We start from the raw sequence: 17,408 nt of genomic DNA, 5'->3' as shown, positions 1-17,408 counted from the left end.
CCCCTCCCCCAAGACCCCCCCGGCCCTTGGGCACTGAGTCCAAGAGCAAGCATTGTGAAGATACAACGCTACAAAAATGTGCAAAAGTGTGATTAAATAAATCAAAACGCCTCTCTGTGCCTCTGTAACTACACAGCTGCGAAGGGACAGGGGGCTTAAAGGGGAATCACAGAGTGACGCAAGCACTACGCAGTCCTACAACACACCCACCCCAAAATGCAAAGTTGGTTTGGAGAAGGGTCAGATGGCTCGCAACCATGGGAAACCCACAGTAAACAAAAAAAATTACAGCAAAACACCTCCTTGGAAATCTGCATTTTCTGGGTGAAAACCAGGGACGGCTGGTGACTATGTCGTCTGTCATCAAGGACCTCAACTCGCAGCCACCCTGGAATAAAAGGCTCATGTAGATGGAGCTCTGGAAGAGAGAATTTCCCCTCCAGCCTGAAGGCCCTGTATGCACAGGGGCTGAAGTGGGAAGGCGGGCGAGGGGAGCTCCCGTTGCGCAAGAAGGAATCCGCACATGTAACATTGGATTGATCCCAATATTCTTAACTAAATATGACAGTAATTTTGTTGAATACTTTTTGCATGTTTAAAAGAGAACTATCAGAGGGGCTCATACAGTTTTGTAACAAATTAAACACTATTAACTATCTTACTATATAGGACAATATAAAGACCACCGAATTGACTGATTTTTTAGCAGAACAATGCCTCACTCTAAAATATTATCATACCTGTACACTCACAAAGTACTGCCAAGGTTAATTATTTTCTTTTTTGCGAACTTTAGTCACCTGAAAGCCTGGCCTTCAGGAATCACAGAACTAGTTAATGTAGAAATCAGAAGAGCCAACATAGCTGCAATCGCCTGTGCAAAAGCAGCTGACAGGGCTAGGCGGAGAAAAATTGTCAAACAGCTGGGAAATGCAAGGCACTTTTGAGCAGGCTGCAATGTAATCCAGAATAATACTAGACATTTACAGACACACACACCATGAAGCAGGAGCAGCAAGCTGCCAAACACAAGCCTGGCACATTCACTGCAGCTGCTTCTTTCTTCAGACCAAACACGCAAGTGGATACAACTGGAGCTTGCAAAATGAATTGCCTTCATCCTAAACATCAAAGAAAGCAATTCAGGTACTGAATTGATAGCTACTCAGAATTCCTTCTGATTTCATTTTCCTGGAGATCAGTTCCTGGATATTTATTGACTTGTACTAACTAGAAGTATTTGAAAGGAGCCAATGCTGGGGGGTGGGGGGTGGGGGGTGTATGCTTTGCATATTTAAGATCCCAGGTACAACCACTGGCATCTCCCGTTAAAACCACCAGCTACTTGCAGAGCGTTGTACTTGGGCAGAGAAACCCAGGTTCAAATCTTCACTAAGTTAGAATCTTCACTGAATGAGCTTGGGCTAATCACTACCTCCTCAGCCTTTGAGCTGCTTGAAGGAAGGGTGGAATAAAAATGTAATCAATCAAATAAAAGATGTCAGTTATCAGGGCTAGAGAAGCCTTGGAAATGGATAACATATGTTGTAATCTGCAGGAAGTTTTACTGAAAAGAAACAGGAGGAAAACTTCAGTTTCTCCATCTTTTTTAAAAATAGAATCATTAGTACTTCTATTTGAGTTGGACATATATTTCTACTGATTCTTTGTTGTTTGTTCCCAGTTAATTAATCTACAGATACACACCACTCCCTGGTGTGCAGCATCCTTGTACTGCCCTTTCCAAGCACAACCTTCAAGTTTCATTCCAGTCCACAGTTACCAGGGATATTTTCTTGCTCACTGTATTAAGAGAATTGATCTCAACTCAACTCCTGAAAGAAATCCTACAGCTGATACAGTATATGCAGGTCAGGAAATGCACTCTAACGATCCACCATGGACTTCGCCAACATGGTGCCCTCCAGATTGTTGGACTATAACTGCCATCATCCCTGAGTATCAGTCATGTTGATGGGGCTGATGGGAGTTGTAGTCCAAAACATCTGGAAGACACCAGGTTGGGAAAGGCTGATCCACAACGCCTAAGAATTTATCTTATCCCTGCACACACAAAATTCTAAATAAAATCACAGTGCTGTCTTTGTGCCTTAAAGACTTGGGGTGGAAAAGGTGTCTGTCATCTCATTCCAAGAAAGAAAGAAAGAAAGAAAGAAAGAAAGAAAGAACGAAAGAACATGCGCACATGTTGAAAAATAAATGAATGCTCGCTCAGTTTACAAAATGCTCTTGGGTCTATTTTCCCTTTCAAATAAAATTAAAACAATCACAAAGACACCCTCAGTTGACATCAAATGTAAACAGTAATATTTTCTTATTAAGATTTGGAAGGTTTAAAAATAGCTTTCAGCAGAACATCTGTTGCACAATAACTGTGATAAGAGGGAGCAGATATCCAGGGAGATTAAAGATAAGACCAATTCTTTGTTTGGAAACCACGTCCAGTTTGAGTTGAAACCCTACTGGAGTAGATCCACCTTTTTGACATGAAATTTCAAAATAGTGCCTTGTGCTGCATATTCCTACACAGTCACCTTAACAATAAACTGGCCTACTTTATGCTAAGAAAGACAGCTTGGCCTTCTAATAAAGTTAAACCAGGAAAATGGTTCAGAAGCAACAAGATTTGCATTACCAAATATAAGATTATACATCACACATTCAACTCCACTATCATCTCAACAACTCATAGCTAAGTGCTGAACCCATAGCTAACAACCTATGACACCACGTTAACTGTTTTAGGGTGCAATCCTATGCATGTTTAGACAGAAAAAATGTCTTACAACTCCCATTATTCCCCAGCAAACCATGCCGGCTGGGGAATGCGGAGAATTGTAGGATGTTTTTCTGCCTAAACACACATAGGATTGCACCCTTAGTGGTTTTAAATTGTATGATTTAATTCTGTTGTAAGTCACCTTGAGTCTTTGTTTTAGAAAGGTGTCTAAGAAACCCAATAAAGAAGAAGAATCAGAAGAAGAAAATTCTTAAGGGGGAACAAATCCCGCTTAAAAGAAAAAGAAGCATCTTAATGAAATTCTTCATTTCTGCATTGCTGGATCAAGCCAAGGCACCCATTTAAGCCACATCCTGCTACCAATACTTGCCAACCAGATGTTTATGGAAGTTCACAAGCACAGCCTGAAACTGATGGCCTTGCCTCATTTGTCCCCCACATTTCAACTTCAGCATTATACTGCCTCTGAACATGTTGCTCAGTAAAATACCCAGCAAAGCTTACCTCTCAGACACCACTTCGTAAGAATATATTTTAAGTGCCAAAGGCATAATTTACTAACTACAATTAAAGACATGTAATTAAAACTGTATTTCCATATACAGCATCTCAGTGGATTAAGCAAACCTTCAGCACGAGTAAGATTAACATTCCATATGGTAAAGAAATTAAGAGAAACATTTAAAAATCTGGAGCAAAGGGAAGGGTGAGAAAAAAGTCAAGCCTGTAGTTTGAGACATCTGCTACATAATAGCACTTGCATTTGCCTTCCTTAGACACTACTTCTTAGATGCTGCTCAGGTTATTTAGAATGTTTTGTCTTACAACACGAGTTTAAACAATTCAGTTTTCACCTGGGCCTAAGCTTAGCGCTACAGTAAGTGTAGAAGTTCAAACTTCCTATTACAAAAACAACTTGGGCATTAAAAACCAACAGGATGTTAACATGGGAGAGAACAGTAACCTGACGCCCAGTTTTGTTCCATCCTCGACTAAATTCTAGCGCCAATACGTGAAGCAATCAGGAAGTGTCCACACAGCTTCCAGAGACGAAATATGAAACAAACAAAATGTCACAAGATGCAAATCTCCTTTGCAAGTTATAACAACACATATAAAAGGATATTTAGAAAGACTCCACTGAGTTTCATTTTCCATCATCCTGCTTTCAAGCAACTGATTACTGTTCTGAATGTAACAAGGTTATAATCAACGTTAACAAAAAATCATTACAGTTATATTACAACTTGAAGACTAAGATGCATGCACAAAAGTGTGCCTAACCAAGTGTTTTACTTTTAGGAGACATTTATTAGGGCTATATGGCTTTCTTCACATGGAACTTTTATCCTGCGATTGAGATTGCTCCTTCATGGAAGTTTGCGGGCTCTTTACACGATGCCGTGAACCTCCAAGATGTCTCCTCCACTAAATGCCCTTTGTTCCATTTTTAAATAGATTGTAGATAATAAGCTATCAAATTACCCCATTGTGTTCCACTTGAGTTCCCTCCATGAAAAGAGGAAAAGCGGCAAGAAGAGGAGTGAGATTAATGAAAGACTCAGATACGGGGAGAAGGAGGGGGAAAGGAAGTGGGTGAAAGAGGGAGTCGTTGTGGTCCTGCATTTTAAACGGAAGCAGAAAGCCCCATTTTAAATGCAGGATTTTAGGCTGGTGTAGACATGCCCCAAGGCTCAACTGATTAATCAGTGTAAGTGATTGTGATAAAAATTGTGGTCAGAGTCTACACTGCAGGCTTCCTCTGATCACAGCCTTCCCCCCAGTTTCTAAGAGGGGCAATGTTGACATGGAAAAGAACTGTGGGGTGGATTATTCCCTCACAGGCATGGGCTTCCAATACAGATAAGAAAAATAGGGGTGGAGCCATACTGCAGGTGCTCTCACACCATGTAAGAAAAATCTTTAGATCAGGGCTGGGCAGAAAGTAGATCCCCAGATGTTTTCAACCTCAACTCCCAGCATTCCTGATCATTGGCTATGCTGACAAGGGTTTCCGGGAGTTGAAGTCCAAAACATCTGGATATCTACCTTCTGCCCACCCCTCCTTTAGACAGTCACTGGCTCCATGTTCGCCACAGAAATCTCTTAAGATCAGGCAAGGATTTACTTCAAAATATACCTTCTACGTGCTAGGTTCAAAGAACTAGGGTAGGGGTCCCCAAGTTTTCTGGGTTGGTGGGCACATTTGAAACTTTGAGAGAGTGTCATGGGCACCCTCACAAAATGGTTGTCAAGAATGGGAGGAATTGCCCATTGACAAAATGGCTGCCATGGTGGGTGGATGTGGCTGATAACAAAAATACCATTTCCTAGAATGCAAACTCAAGAGACTAAAAGGAAAGCAACTTCCACAAGACCCTAAGTACAAGGCATGGGTGGTCTGAGCTCCAAAACACAAAACCACTCTTTTGAACCCAAATCAAAGTGTCACTGGAGGGTGGCACTGTGCTTTGCAGCATGCCAGCCTCCCAGTTAAAAAATATTTTTAAAAAATCAAATTAAAAAATCAGGAGGGGCAGGGAGCCTGGTGGGCACCAAAGAAGGTGTCTGTGGGAACAGGTACCACATTAGAGGCCCTAGAGCTAGGGCATGCAGGAAGTCATTCTTACGGAATGGTATAGAGTAAAAACTGTAAGATACAAGGGGATCTCATCTCCGTTTAGCCACGAAGGACATCTGGCAGGGATGGCATGCACAGGCTCTGGAACACCCTTTGTAGAGAGGTCCATGCAGCCCCCTTCCCTGATGGCCTTCCACTGGCAAGTGAAGACATTCTTGTTCAGACAAGTCTTTGGCCTGCCAAGCTGATCACGATCTTCTAATGTTGGATGCAGTTTTTAATCAGCACCTGTTTTTATCTGCTAGTTTGTGCATTCTGTTAGGTATTCTCAATTAATTTTATTAGGATCATGTGTTTTATTGCTGTTTGCCACCTTGGGTGACTTAGTGTGGAATGGTGAAGTATAAATTTAGATAAAATATGCATGCCTACATAGAAGAGCTATAGGAATTTTTCATGTAATTTGTTTGCATTTACAGTACTGTGCAAAAGTCTTAAGCCACCACCAGCTTTGCTGTTTTAGCAAAGTTTTAATGACCATCCATAATTATTTTTTGGTCTCTGTATTAAGATACAAACAGAAAATACAGGAAATATGTACAGGCAAAAGTCAGTATTTAGTGTGACCTCCCTTGACTCTAAGCACATCTTGAACTCTTTTGGGGAGACTGTCCTGAAGTTTTCTGAAGTAATCTTCTGGTATATTATACCAGGCTTCTTTCAGCACTTCCCAGAGTTCTTCTTTAGATGTAGGTTGTTTTTTATTTCTTTCTCTGTCCAGGTGATCCCATAAAAAAAGGTAAAGGTGTCCCCAACCAGTCGTGTCTGACTCTAGGGTGTGGTGCTCATCTCCATTTCTAAGCCGAAGAGCCAGCGCTGTCCGAAGACACTTCCATGGTCATGTGGCCGGCATGACTGAACACCGAGGTGCACGGAATGTGGTTACCTTTCCCGCCAAAGCGGTACCTATTTATCTACTTGCAATTTCTTGCGTTCGAACTGCTAGGTTGGCAGAAGCTGGGACTGAAGACGGGAGCTCAACTCCGTCACACAGCACTTGGGTCTCGAACTGCTATCCTGCTGACCTTCCGGTCTGCAGTTCAGCGTCTTAACCACTATCCCATACTGCCTCTATAATATTCAGGACTGGACTCTGCGGAGGCCAGTCTATGACTGCCAGTGTTTTATCAGCTGTTTTCCTCGCTAAATATGATTTCACTGCACTAGCAGTGTGCTTGGGATCATTATCATGCTGAAAAATGAAACCATTCCCAATCAGGCGCTTTCCAGAAGGAATGGCATGATGAATTAAAACCTGTCTGTACTTTTCAGCATTCATGATCCCATCAATATGGACAAGATCACTAACACCACTGGCAGAAATGCAGCCCCAAACCAGGATAGACCCTCTACCATGTTTCACTGAAGGCTGCAAGCACTCATTCATCCATCTCTCTCCAACTCTTCTTCTCACATATTGTCAACAATTGGACCCCAAAATTTTAAACTTGGATTCATCACTCCATAATACTCTTTTCCACTGATCCTCATTCCAATCTTTGTGAGCTTTAGCATATCTTAGCCTTTTCACCCTGTTTCCCTTCCGCAAAAGTGGTTTCTTGGCTGCTACCCTTCCACGAAGACCATTCCTGGCCAGGTGCCCGCTGTTCCTCTAGTGTAAAGGGAGGCCACACTAAAAACATGCAAATTTAGCCTATGGAAGCTGTTTTTTCTGATTTTTTTCCTATTGTTGAATACTGCATACAAATTTCCTGTATTTTCTGGTTGTATTCTAATGAAAAGACTGAGAAATAATTATATATGGTCATTATACCATTGCTAAAACAACAAATCTAATGGTGGCCTAAGGCTTTTGCACAGTACTGTACGTTATTACTGCTCTGAGCACTTCAGGATTAGCCAGGTCACAGATCAATAAAAAACAAGTAGAGACTCTAGGCTTGGAACTCCTGAAGGACCTGCTGCCATGCAGGTTCTACAGATATTCCAGCTGTGTTCGTCAAAGTGATTTCCTCCTGAGCCATTATGGTGGGAATTATGGGAGTTGCAGTCCAATACATCTGGAGGGCACGAGGTTATAATAGGCAAGCCATTCTCTCAACCCCAGCAACTGCTCTATGGAGACAATACCTGGGTTGTTTTAAGGATTATTATAATTCATAAACCCTCCTTTTAAGAAAAAGAACAAAAAGGAGGTGCACATAACATCACAGTAATACAAAACAAGATAAAAATTGGTCCAAGCCAATGAGTTGGATCCAGAGTTGGTCATACTTTGAGTAGACCCACAGAAATCAATGGGTCTATTCTAAGTATGACCAAGTCTAACTCCAGCCCAATGTGCATGAGGCACTTCGAACTTCCAAAGTGCTATATAAATGCTAAATAGTATTAAACCTGAGAAAGCACACTAGGACTGCCAGGCCTGGTACCCTATGTAGTTTCTAAAAACCACTGCTTCTGGCAGTCATACTATTCATTCATTTATTTATTTCATTTTTATCCCATCTTTCTTCCATGGTGGAGCCCAAGGCAGCATACATGGGGTTCACAAACAGTCTGCTATCCAAGCATCGACTGGACTTTAACCTCCATGGCTTCTGCAAGGTGTCTGTATCATGTATCCTTAGACTATGCCCTATTATGGAGCCCACAGACCATGGAGTAAGGTTTGTGGCTGTTGTGTTTTGTTTTTAATGTACAAAAATCAGTGAAATTTAAGCGTACTGCTTAAGAGCGCTAGCTTCAAGACACTAGGAACAGGTTGACAGCACAGCCCTATGCATGTCTATGGAGATGTATGTCTCATTTAATGGGGCTAACTCTCAGGGAAGCAGGTAACAGATTGCAGCCTGAGATGTAGAAGGCTCAGGTCCAAAACCTATTGAATCAGACGTTCACCAAGCGGAGAATCATTTTAGCCCTTAGGTTAGTCTGTCAAAGCTTGGAACTGTGACCAGTCTAATCAACAGAGATCACTATATATCGAAGCATTAGGAAACAGGCATGGCATAAGGTGGGAGAGTCTGGTGAAAACATTGCTCATGAGTGCACAGGAGCCAATTTATTTCTTTTAAGTGGCTGGAAGCTACGTTCTTCTCTTGGATGAGGAATGCTCTCTCGCTGGCAAGGTGCGGGGGGGGGGGGACTGAAGAGAAGGAAATTAATCCCTGTGTAGGAATAAGGTTGCAAAAACAAAGCCACCCTTCATCTCAACCTCCACCATACACAGATGTCTGAACAGTCTCAAATGAAAACACTTTATACCTATATCATATTTCAAGGCTAAACTAATGTTGCCCAAACCATAACATCAGAAAGACTCATAGAATCATAGAATAGTACGGTTGGGAGGGGCCTATAAGACCATCGAATCCAATCCCCTGCTCAATGCAGGAATCTAAGTCAAAGCATCCCTGACAAGTGGCTGTCTAGCTTCATCTTGAATAGGGATGTCAGAGAATTTCGCTACAAATCTTGGGGAGGCCGAATGCCAGTGCATTCGGCCCCCCGGAATCGGTGGCGAAACGGTCTGCCCCCCCACTCCCCCCGGGACGGGACTTACCTTCGGCGAATCTTCCTGGCAGCGGCGGCTCCGGTTCGGCGGCAGCGGTGGCCCGTCTTCCGACCGGCTGCTGCTGCCGCCTCCATTTCCAAGTTTTTTTTTAAAAAAAAAAACACGTGATAGGCTACGTAAAGATTTACGTAGCCTATCACGGCTAAATTTTAAAAAACACCGTGATAGGCTACGTAAATGTTTATGTAGCCTATCACGGCTGAGTAAAAAACAAACAAACGCGCGTATGCAAATGGCGGCGCCCGTGGGCACCGCCATTTGCGTTCCTTATTTTGGCACATCTTAGTCTATGTAAACATTTACGTAGACTACGGCGAAAATAAGGGGAACGCAAATAGCGTAGCGTCTACGCTATTTGCGTTCCCCTTATTTTCGGCGTAGTCTACGTAAATGTTTACGTAGACTAAGACGTGCCAAAATAAGGAATGCAAATGGCGGCGCCCATGGGCGCCGCCATTTGTGTACGCGCTTTTTTTTACTCAGCCATGATAGGCTACATAAACATTTACATAGCCTATCACAGCTGACTGCAGGGACGAAAACAGCAGCAGCTACGGCCACCGCCATTTGCAGGCCTGGCCGGTCAGGATTCGGGGGGGAGGGACAGAGCGCCTCCCCCGCCGGCCAGAATTTCGGGGGGGAGGGGGGAGCACCTCCCTCCCCCGGCCAGAATTTCGGGGGGGAGGGATGGAGCGCCTCCCCCCCACCTCGAATCAATTTCGTTAAAAGGTAAGTGACTTTCGTACATCCCTAATCTTGAATGCCTACAGTGTGGGACAGCCCACTACCACCCTAGGTAATTCGTTCCATTGTCGTATTGCTCTAACAGTCAGGAAGTTTTTCCTGATGTTCAGCCGGAATCTGGCTTCCTGTAACTTGAGCCCATGATTCCGTGTCCTGCACTCTGGGATGATCAAGAAGAGATCCTGGCCTTCCTCTCTGTAACAACCTTTCAAGTACTTGAAGAGCACTATCATATCTCCCCTTGGTCTTATATTGTCAAGGCTAAACATGCCCAGTTCTTTCAGTCTCTCCTCATAGGGCTTTGTTTCCAGTCCCCTCATCATCTTTGTTGCCCTCCTCTGAACCCTCTCCAGTTTGTCTGCATCCTTCTTAAAGTGTGGTGCCCAGAATTGGACACAGTACTCCAGATGAAGCCTAACCAGTGCTGAGTAGAGGGGAACTAGTACTTCATATGAAGATCTATAGCAAGTCCGACACTGGTAGACAGAGAACCCCAAAAGCATGCTGGTATACTTGTACCCAAGCATGCAAGCAGACTGAGCCCCCAGCTACAAATATGCTTGCTGCAATAGATAAGAACATTAGTTGCAAGGAGCAAGGTCTTTACCACAGCTGCACCACGGCTCTGAAATCCCCTCCTGGATAAGGTGATGGGTTTGATAACTGAATTTTAGAGCTGTATTGTGTTTAACAGATTTGTTCTGTTTTTTGCTATTATAAATTACCTTGGGATTAGCAAAGGCCTGATAAAAATATTTTAAATAAATACATGCTGGTCAAGTATGATTTGTTGTCAGTTAAGAAAATAATGTTGGAAACAGTCTTCATCATTCTCCGTCTATACATTTCACAGAATAATCAGAGGGAGAGTTTACAGTGATTATTTTGTAATATGTTTGATGAGGTCATCAATATAAACTTTTTTTATAAACTTAAAAGGTGGGGGGATTTTTAAGGGGGATCACAGTGCACTGGGAGGAGAGGGTTAAAAAAATCTGTTTGCACCAGTAGAAGCTTTTAAATAAACCCAATAGCTGCATGGGTTATGGGGTGGGGGATGCTGGGTGCCAGAGAGGCCCCAGCCCTGGTTTACACATTCAGCAGAATCAAGTAGTAAAAGCTTTTCTTGGACGGTATCTCTTTGGAAAGAGGCTGAATGTGTGAATACATCCCATTTGAAGATACTCCCTTGTCCCTATACATACAAGTCTAACATGTCAGGAAGTAAGGTTCAGCTTAGCCTTTTCTCCAACTTTGTATTTTGCCATTGTGAGACCGGATTTGGCCTACAAGTTTGAGGTTCAATATCCCTGGCCTAGAGGAAAGTCCAGAGTAGCTTGGTGGTTGGTAATTTTAAACAATTGAAGATTGGGAGAAATAGGATGACACAACAACCTGTCAAAGACAAGCACAAAGCAAGCACAATGCATATACAACATCTTTGAATTGTGAAATCTCTACCAGTTCATCTAAGACTGCAGCCCTAACCACACATGCAGTGCAGTCCTCTAGAAGTCTATTGCATTCAATTGCACTTACTTCCGGGCAAGTACATATAGGATTGCAGCCTTCACTGGAATTCCCAATGAAATCTATGTGACTTACTTCTAAGTATACATGGTTAGGATCAGGCTACAAACCTGTGATTGCAAGGACATTTCCTTGGAAGTAGGTTTATTGAAAGTTGGTTTGATGATAGAAATCAAGGGAAATCCTAGACATGTCTACTCAGAAGCAAGTCCCACTGTGTTCCCAGCAAAGTGGATGTAGGATTGCACTGTAAATGAGTTGAACTCCATGTTACTTGACTTGACAACTGTCAAGGAGAAGTAACGTTAAACTAAGCGTAACTTGAGGTTCTCTCCCCCACCCTGCTCTATTCCCTATATATATTGAAAATGCTGCTGGACATAAAAACTAGGGGTGCTTCCAGACTGGGATTTATTGTGCAATTGCACTACCTCATTCATGGAAATTTAGGAGAGGTCCAGATGATGACATCTTCCATTTGTAGGTCTCCCATGTTTTCCCACTGCTTCTATAATCTTTTTTGTCACCAGGAAAAAAATTGCTAAGGAAAAGAGACACATAAGAACTACACAGTGACTGTTGAGCCCTCCATCTGGAAGCAACCATAAAAGCACTAAATTTTACAAGTTTTGCAAGATCCCATGGTGCAAGCACAGTGATTCAGCCTAGAAAAGCAGTACTTCAGATATTGAACTCATCCACTTTCAACACTGACAACAGCCATAGTTGCTACAGGGTGCAGAAGAAATAGAGAAACACTAATATTAAACTAGAATTAAGACAAGATACTTAAAGATCATCTAGAAGTAACCTGGGGGTGGGGGGGAGAAACCCAATTCAATTCAGTCAGGCAAAATATGACCATGGCCCTGCTTTTCCCCAGATATCCTTCCAAAAGTAGGGCTTATTTGGCTTACACATTTCCAGAAACAAGAAAATCCTTTGTAAAACCTCACATGGAAATATTAGCAGACATTTTAATGCAGGTCTAAGCCAACCTGAGCAGGTAGCAAAAGAGGCTGTTCGCAAACAGCAAAGGCTGCAACCTTTAATAACCGAACATATTAAGAAACAGCAGCAGACGTTCAAGTCCGTGTCCCTCCGTATCTCAAACTAGCCCTCCTAGAAACAACTTCGTGTGCCATGAAAGACTCAACTGTCAACTAGCTACTAAGTATGCGTCGTTGTTATTCGATTAACAAGAAACTTGTTGCACGTGTCATTAAGTGCAGAGCTGACCGACAACGACTAAGACTACACAGCACTCGAGAGGCGCTCCTCTGCGAGCGGGATCGAGAGAATGTGGGCGCGCGAGAGAGCGCGTGTCCCCGGAAGCGACGCTGCTCTCTTTAAACCGGCGGTTCTCTGGAAATCCGCTTCGCTTCCAGCTCGGGGTCTCCTCCGGAGCGCTTTCAAAGACAGCTGGGGGAGGCTAAAAAAGACAGCAAAGACCCCCCCCCCACCGTTGGCTTCTCAAAGGGCGTTTGTAGCACAGCTTGAGAGAGACTCGCCTTTCCTACTCTGCAAAACGCCTCCGGCTGCGCGCTTGTGTGTGCGTGCTGCAAAAAGAAAGCGCGAAGGCGTCTCGCGCTTCAGCGCCCCTTCCCCCAGCCCACCTTGTGGCTCGCTCACACACGCGCACCACACGCCTCTCAACCTGGCTGCTGGACGCTTTTCCCCGCCGCCAGATATTTACCGTTTCACCCCCACGTCGCCCGCGGGGCAGGCAGGCGGGCCACCTCTCCGCCGGGACTGGCTTCTTACCTCTGGCTTGGGTGCTCCGGCTGGCGGGCGCGGGCGCCGCCACCTGTCTTCACCTCAGCGTCCCCCTTCCACGGTTCCGGCTTGACTGAGGGAAACGCGGGGCAGAAGTTCCCAACAAAGGAGAAAGTCCTCCTCTTGCGCGGCGCTGCAGCTAAGCAGGCGAGGGGAGCGAGCAGCTGGCGGGGGCGGGGAAGGCGCGCGGGCGCCCAATGGGAAAGTTCGCCTTGCGCGAGAGCCGCAGCTGCCGGCCTAGTCTCGCTCGAGGGCGGGAGGCGGCTTGGTCGAGCGACTGACCGGCCGCCAGCAGCAGCCCCGAGCCCGCCCGAGTGACCCTGGACGGGAAGGAGCGACTCCCGGCCGGGACGGAAGGGGAGGGCTGCTGCTGCTGCTGCCGCCGCCCTCAGCGCCGCCGGCGACACGAGACTGGGTGTGCGGAGGAGAGCGGGGCGGCAGAAACGCTCCTCCCGGCGAGGGCGGGGACGAGGGGCGCGCAGTCCCCCTTCCCTGGGGCAGAGCTGGCAAGAAGAGAAGGGGCGAGGCTCAAGTGGGAGGTGTTCCCAGCTGTCGCCAAGCTTGGGGGTTAATGAGAGATCAGCTCCTTGCCAACGTTGAGTTAAAAAAAAAAGAAAGAATGCCCTTGAGCATATACCGAGTGCTTTTCCCGCAAGCAGGACGCGCACAACTTGCTAAATGGATAGGGCTTGTAGGGTAAGGGTTTTTTTTAAAAAAAAAAATTAATCCAGCCCCAGAACCTTTTCCTTTGGGAATTAAAGGGGAGCCTAGATTTGTGATGCCTCAAGCTAGATAGGACTAGTGGGGAGGGGGCTTCCTTGCCGGGCACTTGTTACAGTACCCCTAAGGCAGAACTAGTGCTGCACAGGCCAACGTAGAAAGAAGTGCTTCCCTTGAGTTATTAATTTATGAACTGCAGTTGGTTCAGAATACAGTTGCCAAGGTGTTGACATGGCTGAGGCAGTACCTGCTTATTGCACCTATTTTACTTCACTTGTATTGGTTATCAGTTCCATTCTAGGATAAATGTAATGTGCTGGTGCTGACCTTTAAAGCCCCAAACAGCTTGGGACCAGGTTATCTCTAGGGCTGCCTACATCCTCATGAATCCACCTATGCCTTGAGAAAGCTATGAAAGTCCTTCTCCTCCCTGACCAGCAGGAACTAAAAACATGGCCTTCTTAGCAAGGGCCCTGTGATTGCAGAACTCGGTCCCCAGGGAGATTTGCCATATTCCTTCCTCCTTTTTTTAAGGTGCGCTCTGGAGACTTCCCTCTTCTGGAAGACTTTTAAAAATGATTGATCGCTTTATTTTTAGTAGGCCCACTTGCCTTTAAACAACTTGGTAGTTTGTTTTAGTGAATCTTCATTGTTTTAAAGCTGTATTTATACAAGTTTTGCTATATTGTAAGGTGCTTCATGAAGACTTTTTGACTTGAAAAGTGAGGTATAAAAGTGAGGCCTAAGGGCACAATCCTATGCATGTTTAAACAGAGAAAAAGTACTACAACACCCAGTACATGGCTGGCTGGGAAATGCTGGGAGTTGTAGGACTTTTTTTTTTGTCTAAACATGCTTAGGATTGTGCTCTAAAAAAATAAATATATATGGAAGAAGTGTTGTTTAATTACTGAGACCTAGTGTAATGGCTAAAGCTGCAATCTTATATGCACTTACCTGGGCTGGGAGTACGTCCCATTGATCATAGTGGGACTTCACTTCAATAAAGACATACGTGTATATAGGATTGCATTCTAAGAGACTGAGGCAGCAATCCTACTTACTAGGTAATATTCCCCACTGATCACAGTGAGACTTAACTTCTGAAAAGACAGGTATAGGATTGTGTTGTAAAGTTGCAATTTATTTTGTTAAAACATTTTAAAACCACCCCTCATCCTTAAAGATACTAGAGTGGTAACTATACAAATATAATTAAAATACAGAATGCAATAAAAACATTAAAACCACACCATCATAAACACAAAGAAGGTTACAAATACAATCTTATGCTTACTTACCTGGGAGTAAGTCCTGTTGAACACAGAGGAACTCTGAGTAAATATACATAGGGACTTAGCTGTAAGCTATGATAAGTCTCTGGTTCAAATGGCATCTCTGCCTTGAACCCACTGGCTGACCTTATATGAATCATTTGAAGGTTCTCAGGTAAGGAGAGTAGTATCTTATATAAGAATACAGTAGGGTAACCCTTATTATTTCAGATCTACTAGACCGATTTTGCTTCAGTTTTTCTTTTAAACTGAAGCTTGAGCAGTATAGACAAGCAGGAAATCTGGATATTTTGAAAAAGTTCAAAGATTGAACTTTGGGCAGCTCAGGAAGGGAGAAGAGAGAGATGAGGCAAAGGGGAGGTTAATGTATATGCCCCACATGGTGCATGTAAGGTAACATGTAACACAGTGTTTGTATGCACATGTAGCTTCTGTGAGCTCTTAAGAGTGCTGGGCCAATGAAAGGACAGGCACAGAATGTTGGGAAAGGGGCTGAATAAAAGTCAGTTGGTGATAGAGTAGGAGGAAGAGAAGGTGAGGAGAAACAGCTGAAAGGACACCAGAGGGAGAAGAGAGAGAAAAATGTTACATCACTTGTTTTCAACCTCAAGCTTCAAGAAATGGTAAATGATCTTTTTAAAAACATCTTTTTTGGTTTTCACCTTTGCCAATTTATTTGTAATATATTTACTTTAAAAGAGTAAAGTTGTTCAAGTCGCAAGGAAAATAGGCAAACATATTTTTATCCAATCATTCTCAGATTACTAGCCCCCATCGGTAGTGGTTAGAATTAGACTCACTGAGATCCAGGTTCATGTCCCCATTCAACCATAAAACTCACTACCTGCCTTTGGACTGGTGAATCTCTTTTGGCCTATGCTACCTCATAAGGTTGTTGTTCAGTATGGCTTATTAGACTGCCGCTGCTTTTATGTGTTTTATGTTATTTTGCTTTTGGTTTTTATTTTATTCTCTTAACTGTATGCTCACCATGGGAAGTTGTGCATAGCAGTTCTATAACAAATATACAACCCACAGTCATGTATGCCACTTTGAGCAGGAAGGCTGGGATAAAAATATCAGTAATAATGCTGTTTCGTATGCCTTGGCTCAAGTTGTTTGACTAGGAAGGGCCACCTACTTCCATATAAATCTGCCTTTATATAAAGATCTTCAGAGAGACCTTGGTCTAGATCCCCCTGCTTTCTTATAGCTGAAGTGGCTGGCTGTTGGAAACAGGGCCTTCTTTGTAGTGGTGCTCCACTTGCGGAGCTCTTCTCCTATATCAATTTGCCAGGCACCTACTTTATTTGCATTTTTAGGCACTCAGGCAAAAAAACCCTTATTTTTGCCCGAGCACTAGATTACCTGAATTGTGTTGCTTTTATGCTTTTTTTCTACATTGACTTTCTCTGTAGTCTGCTTAGGGCTTTTAAATATTGATCTTTATGGTTATTTTATGATACAGTTTTAAATGATGAGTTGCAAGCCTCTTTGGGGATCATACCGTCACAACATGGGGTAGAACCATAGGGTTGGAAGGTGCCTTGTAGGCCAGGGGTGGGCAGAAAGTAGATCTCCAGGTGTTTTGGACTTCAACTTCCAACATTCCTGGATATTGGCCATGTTGTTAAGGGCTTCTGGGAGTTGAAGTCCAAAACATCTGGAGATCTACTTTCTGCCCACCCCTGCTGTAAGCTATCCAGGCCAGCCTTCTCCAATCTGGTGCCCTCCAGAGGTGTAGGAGTACAACTCACATCTCAGCCAGCACAGCCAATGACCATGCTGACTGGGACAATGGGAATTGTAGTCCACACATCTGGAGGGCACCAGTTTGGTGAAGGCTGATCTAGGACAACCACCTGCTGTATGCAGGAAATTCAGAGCTAGTGCTTCTCCAACAGATGGCTGTGCAGCTCTGCTTGAAGACCTCCAACACAGAAGAACTCTACTGCAGGTAATTAGCTTCATGTAATAGTTTCTTTAAAAATAAATCCATAACTTAATTAGGGACTAAATTCAGGCTTCTCTGGGACCAGCAGAGCTGTGCTTTCAGTGGAGGCACAGATTCTGTTACCCAGCAGGGTCTGACCCACCACATAGAATTATATATGATGAAAAAAATGAGGGGTTCAAGTAGGAGCAGAGCTTTGCCAGGGGAAAACTATTGCTTTTTGAGAGGCTATATGCCCTACTTTACAGAGGACAGTCCTGTCTTTGAAGGTATCCTCTGTTTGAAGGGCTGGTCAATCCAAATCCAGTTTAAAGAGCCATAAGAACTGTTGCCCATCACTAGTTAGCTGGGGGGGGTGGCATGTGTCCTACTTTACAGAGTGAAGTACTCTATTTGATGGGCGGTCAAAGGGCAGTCCGCTTTTTGAAGGTGTCCACTATTTAAAGGTC

General features: G+C 43.9%; 1 protein-coding gene across 1 annotated transcript in view; it reads right to left on the bottom strand.

The window, feature by feature from the left end:
• Nucleotides 1-13,342, bottom strand: part of SVIL (supervillin) — a 209,655-nt gene extending 196,313 nt beyond the window's left edge. Inside the window, exon 1 of the mRNA XM_084859163.1 lies at nt 12,979-13,342. The gene's annotated coding sequence lies outside the window, so the exon portion shown is untranslated. The remainder of the gene's footprint in view (nt 1-12,978) is intronic.
• Nucleotides 13,343-17,408: the final 4,066 nt, after the last annotated feature.

This window comes from Heloderma suspectum, chromosome 5, assembly GCF_057233095.1.
Source record: "Heloderma suspectum isolate Gila_16-S chromosome 5, 16-S_ref, whole genome shotgun sequence".
In the NCBI taxonomy this organism is placed as follows: domain Eukaryota; kingdom Metazoa; phylum Chordata; class Lepidosauria; order Squamata; family Helodermatidae; genus Heloderma; species Heloderma suspectum.
Note: the sequence above shows the minus strand (reverse complement) of the source record. Positions and strands in the feature narration are given on the sequence as shown.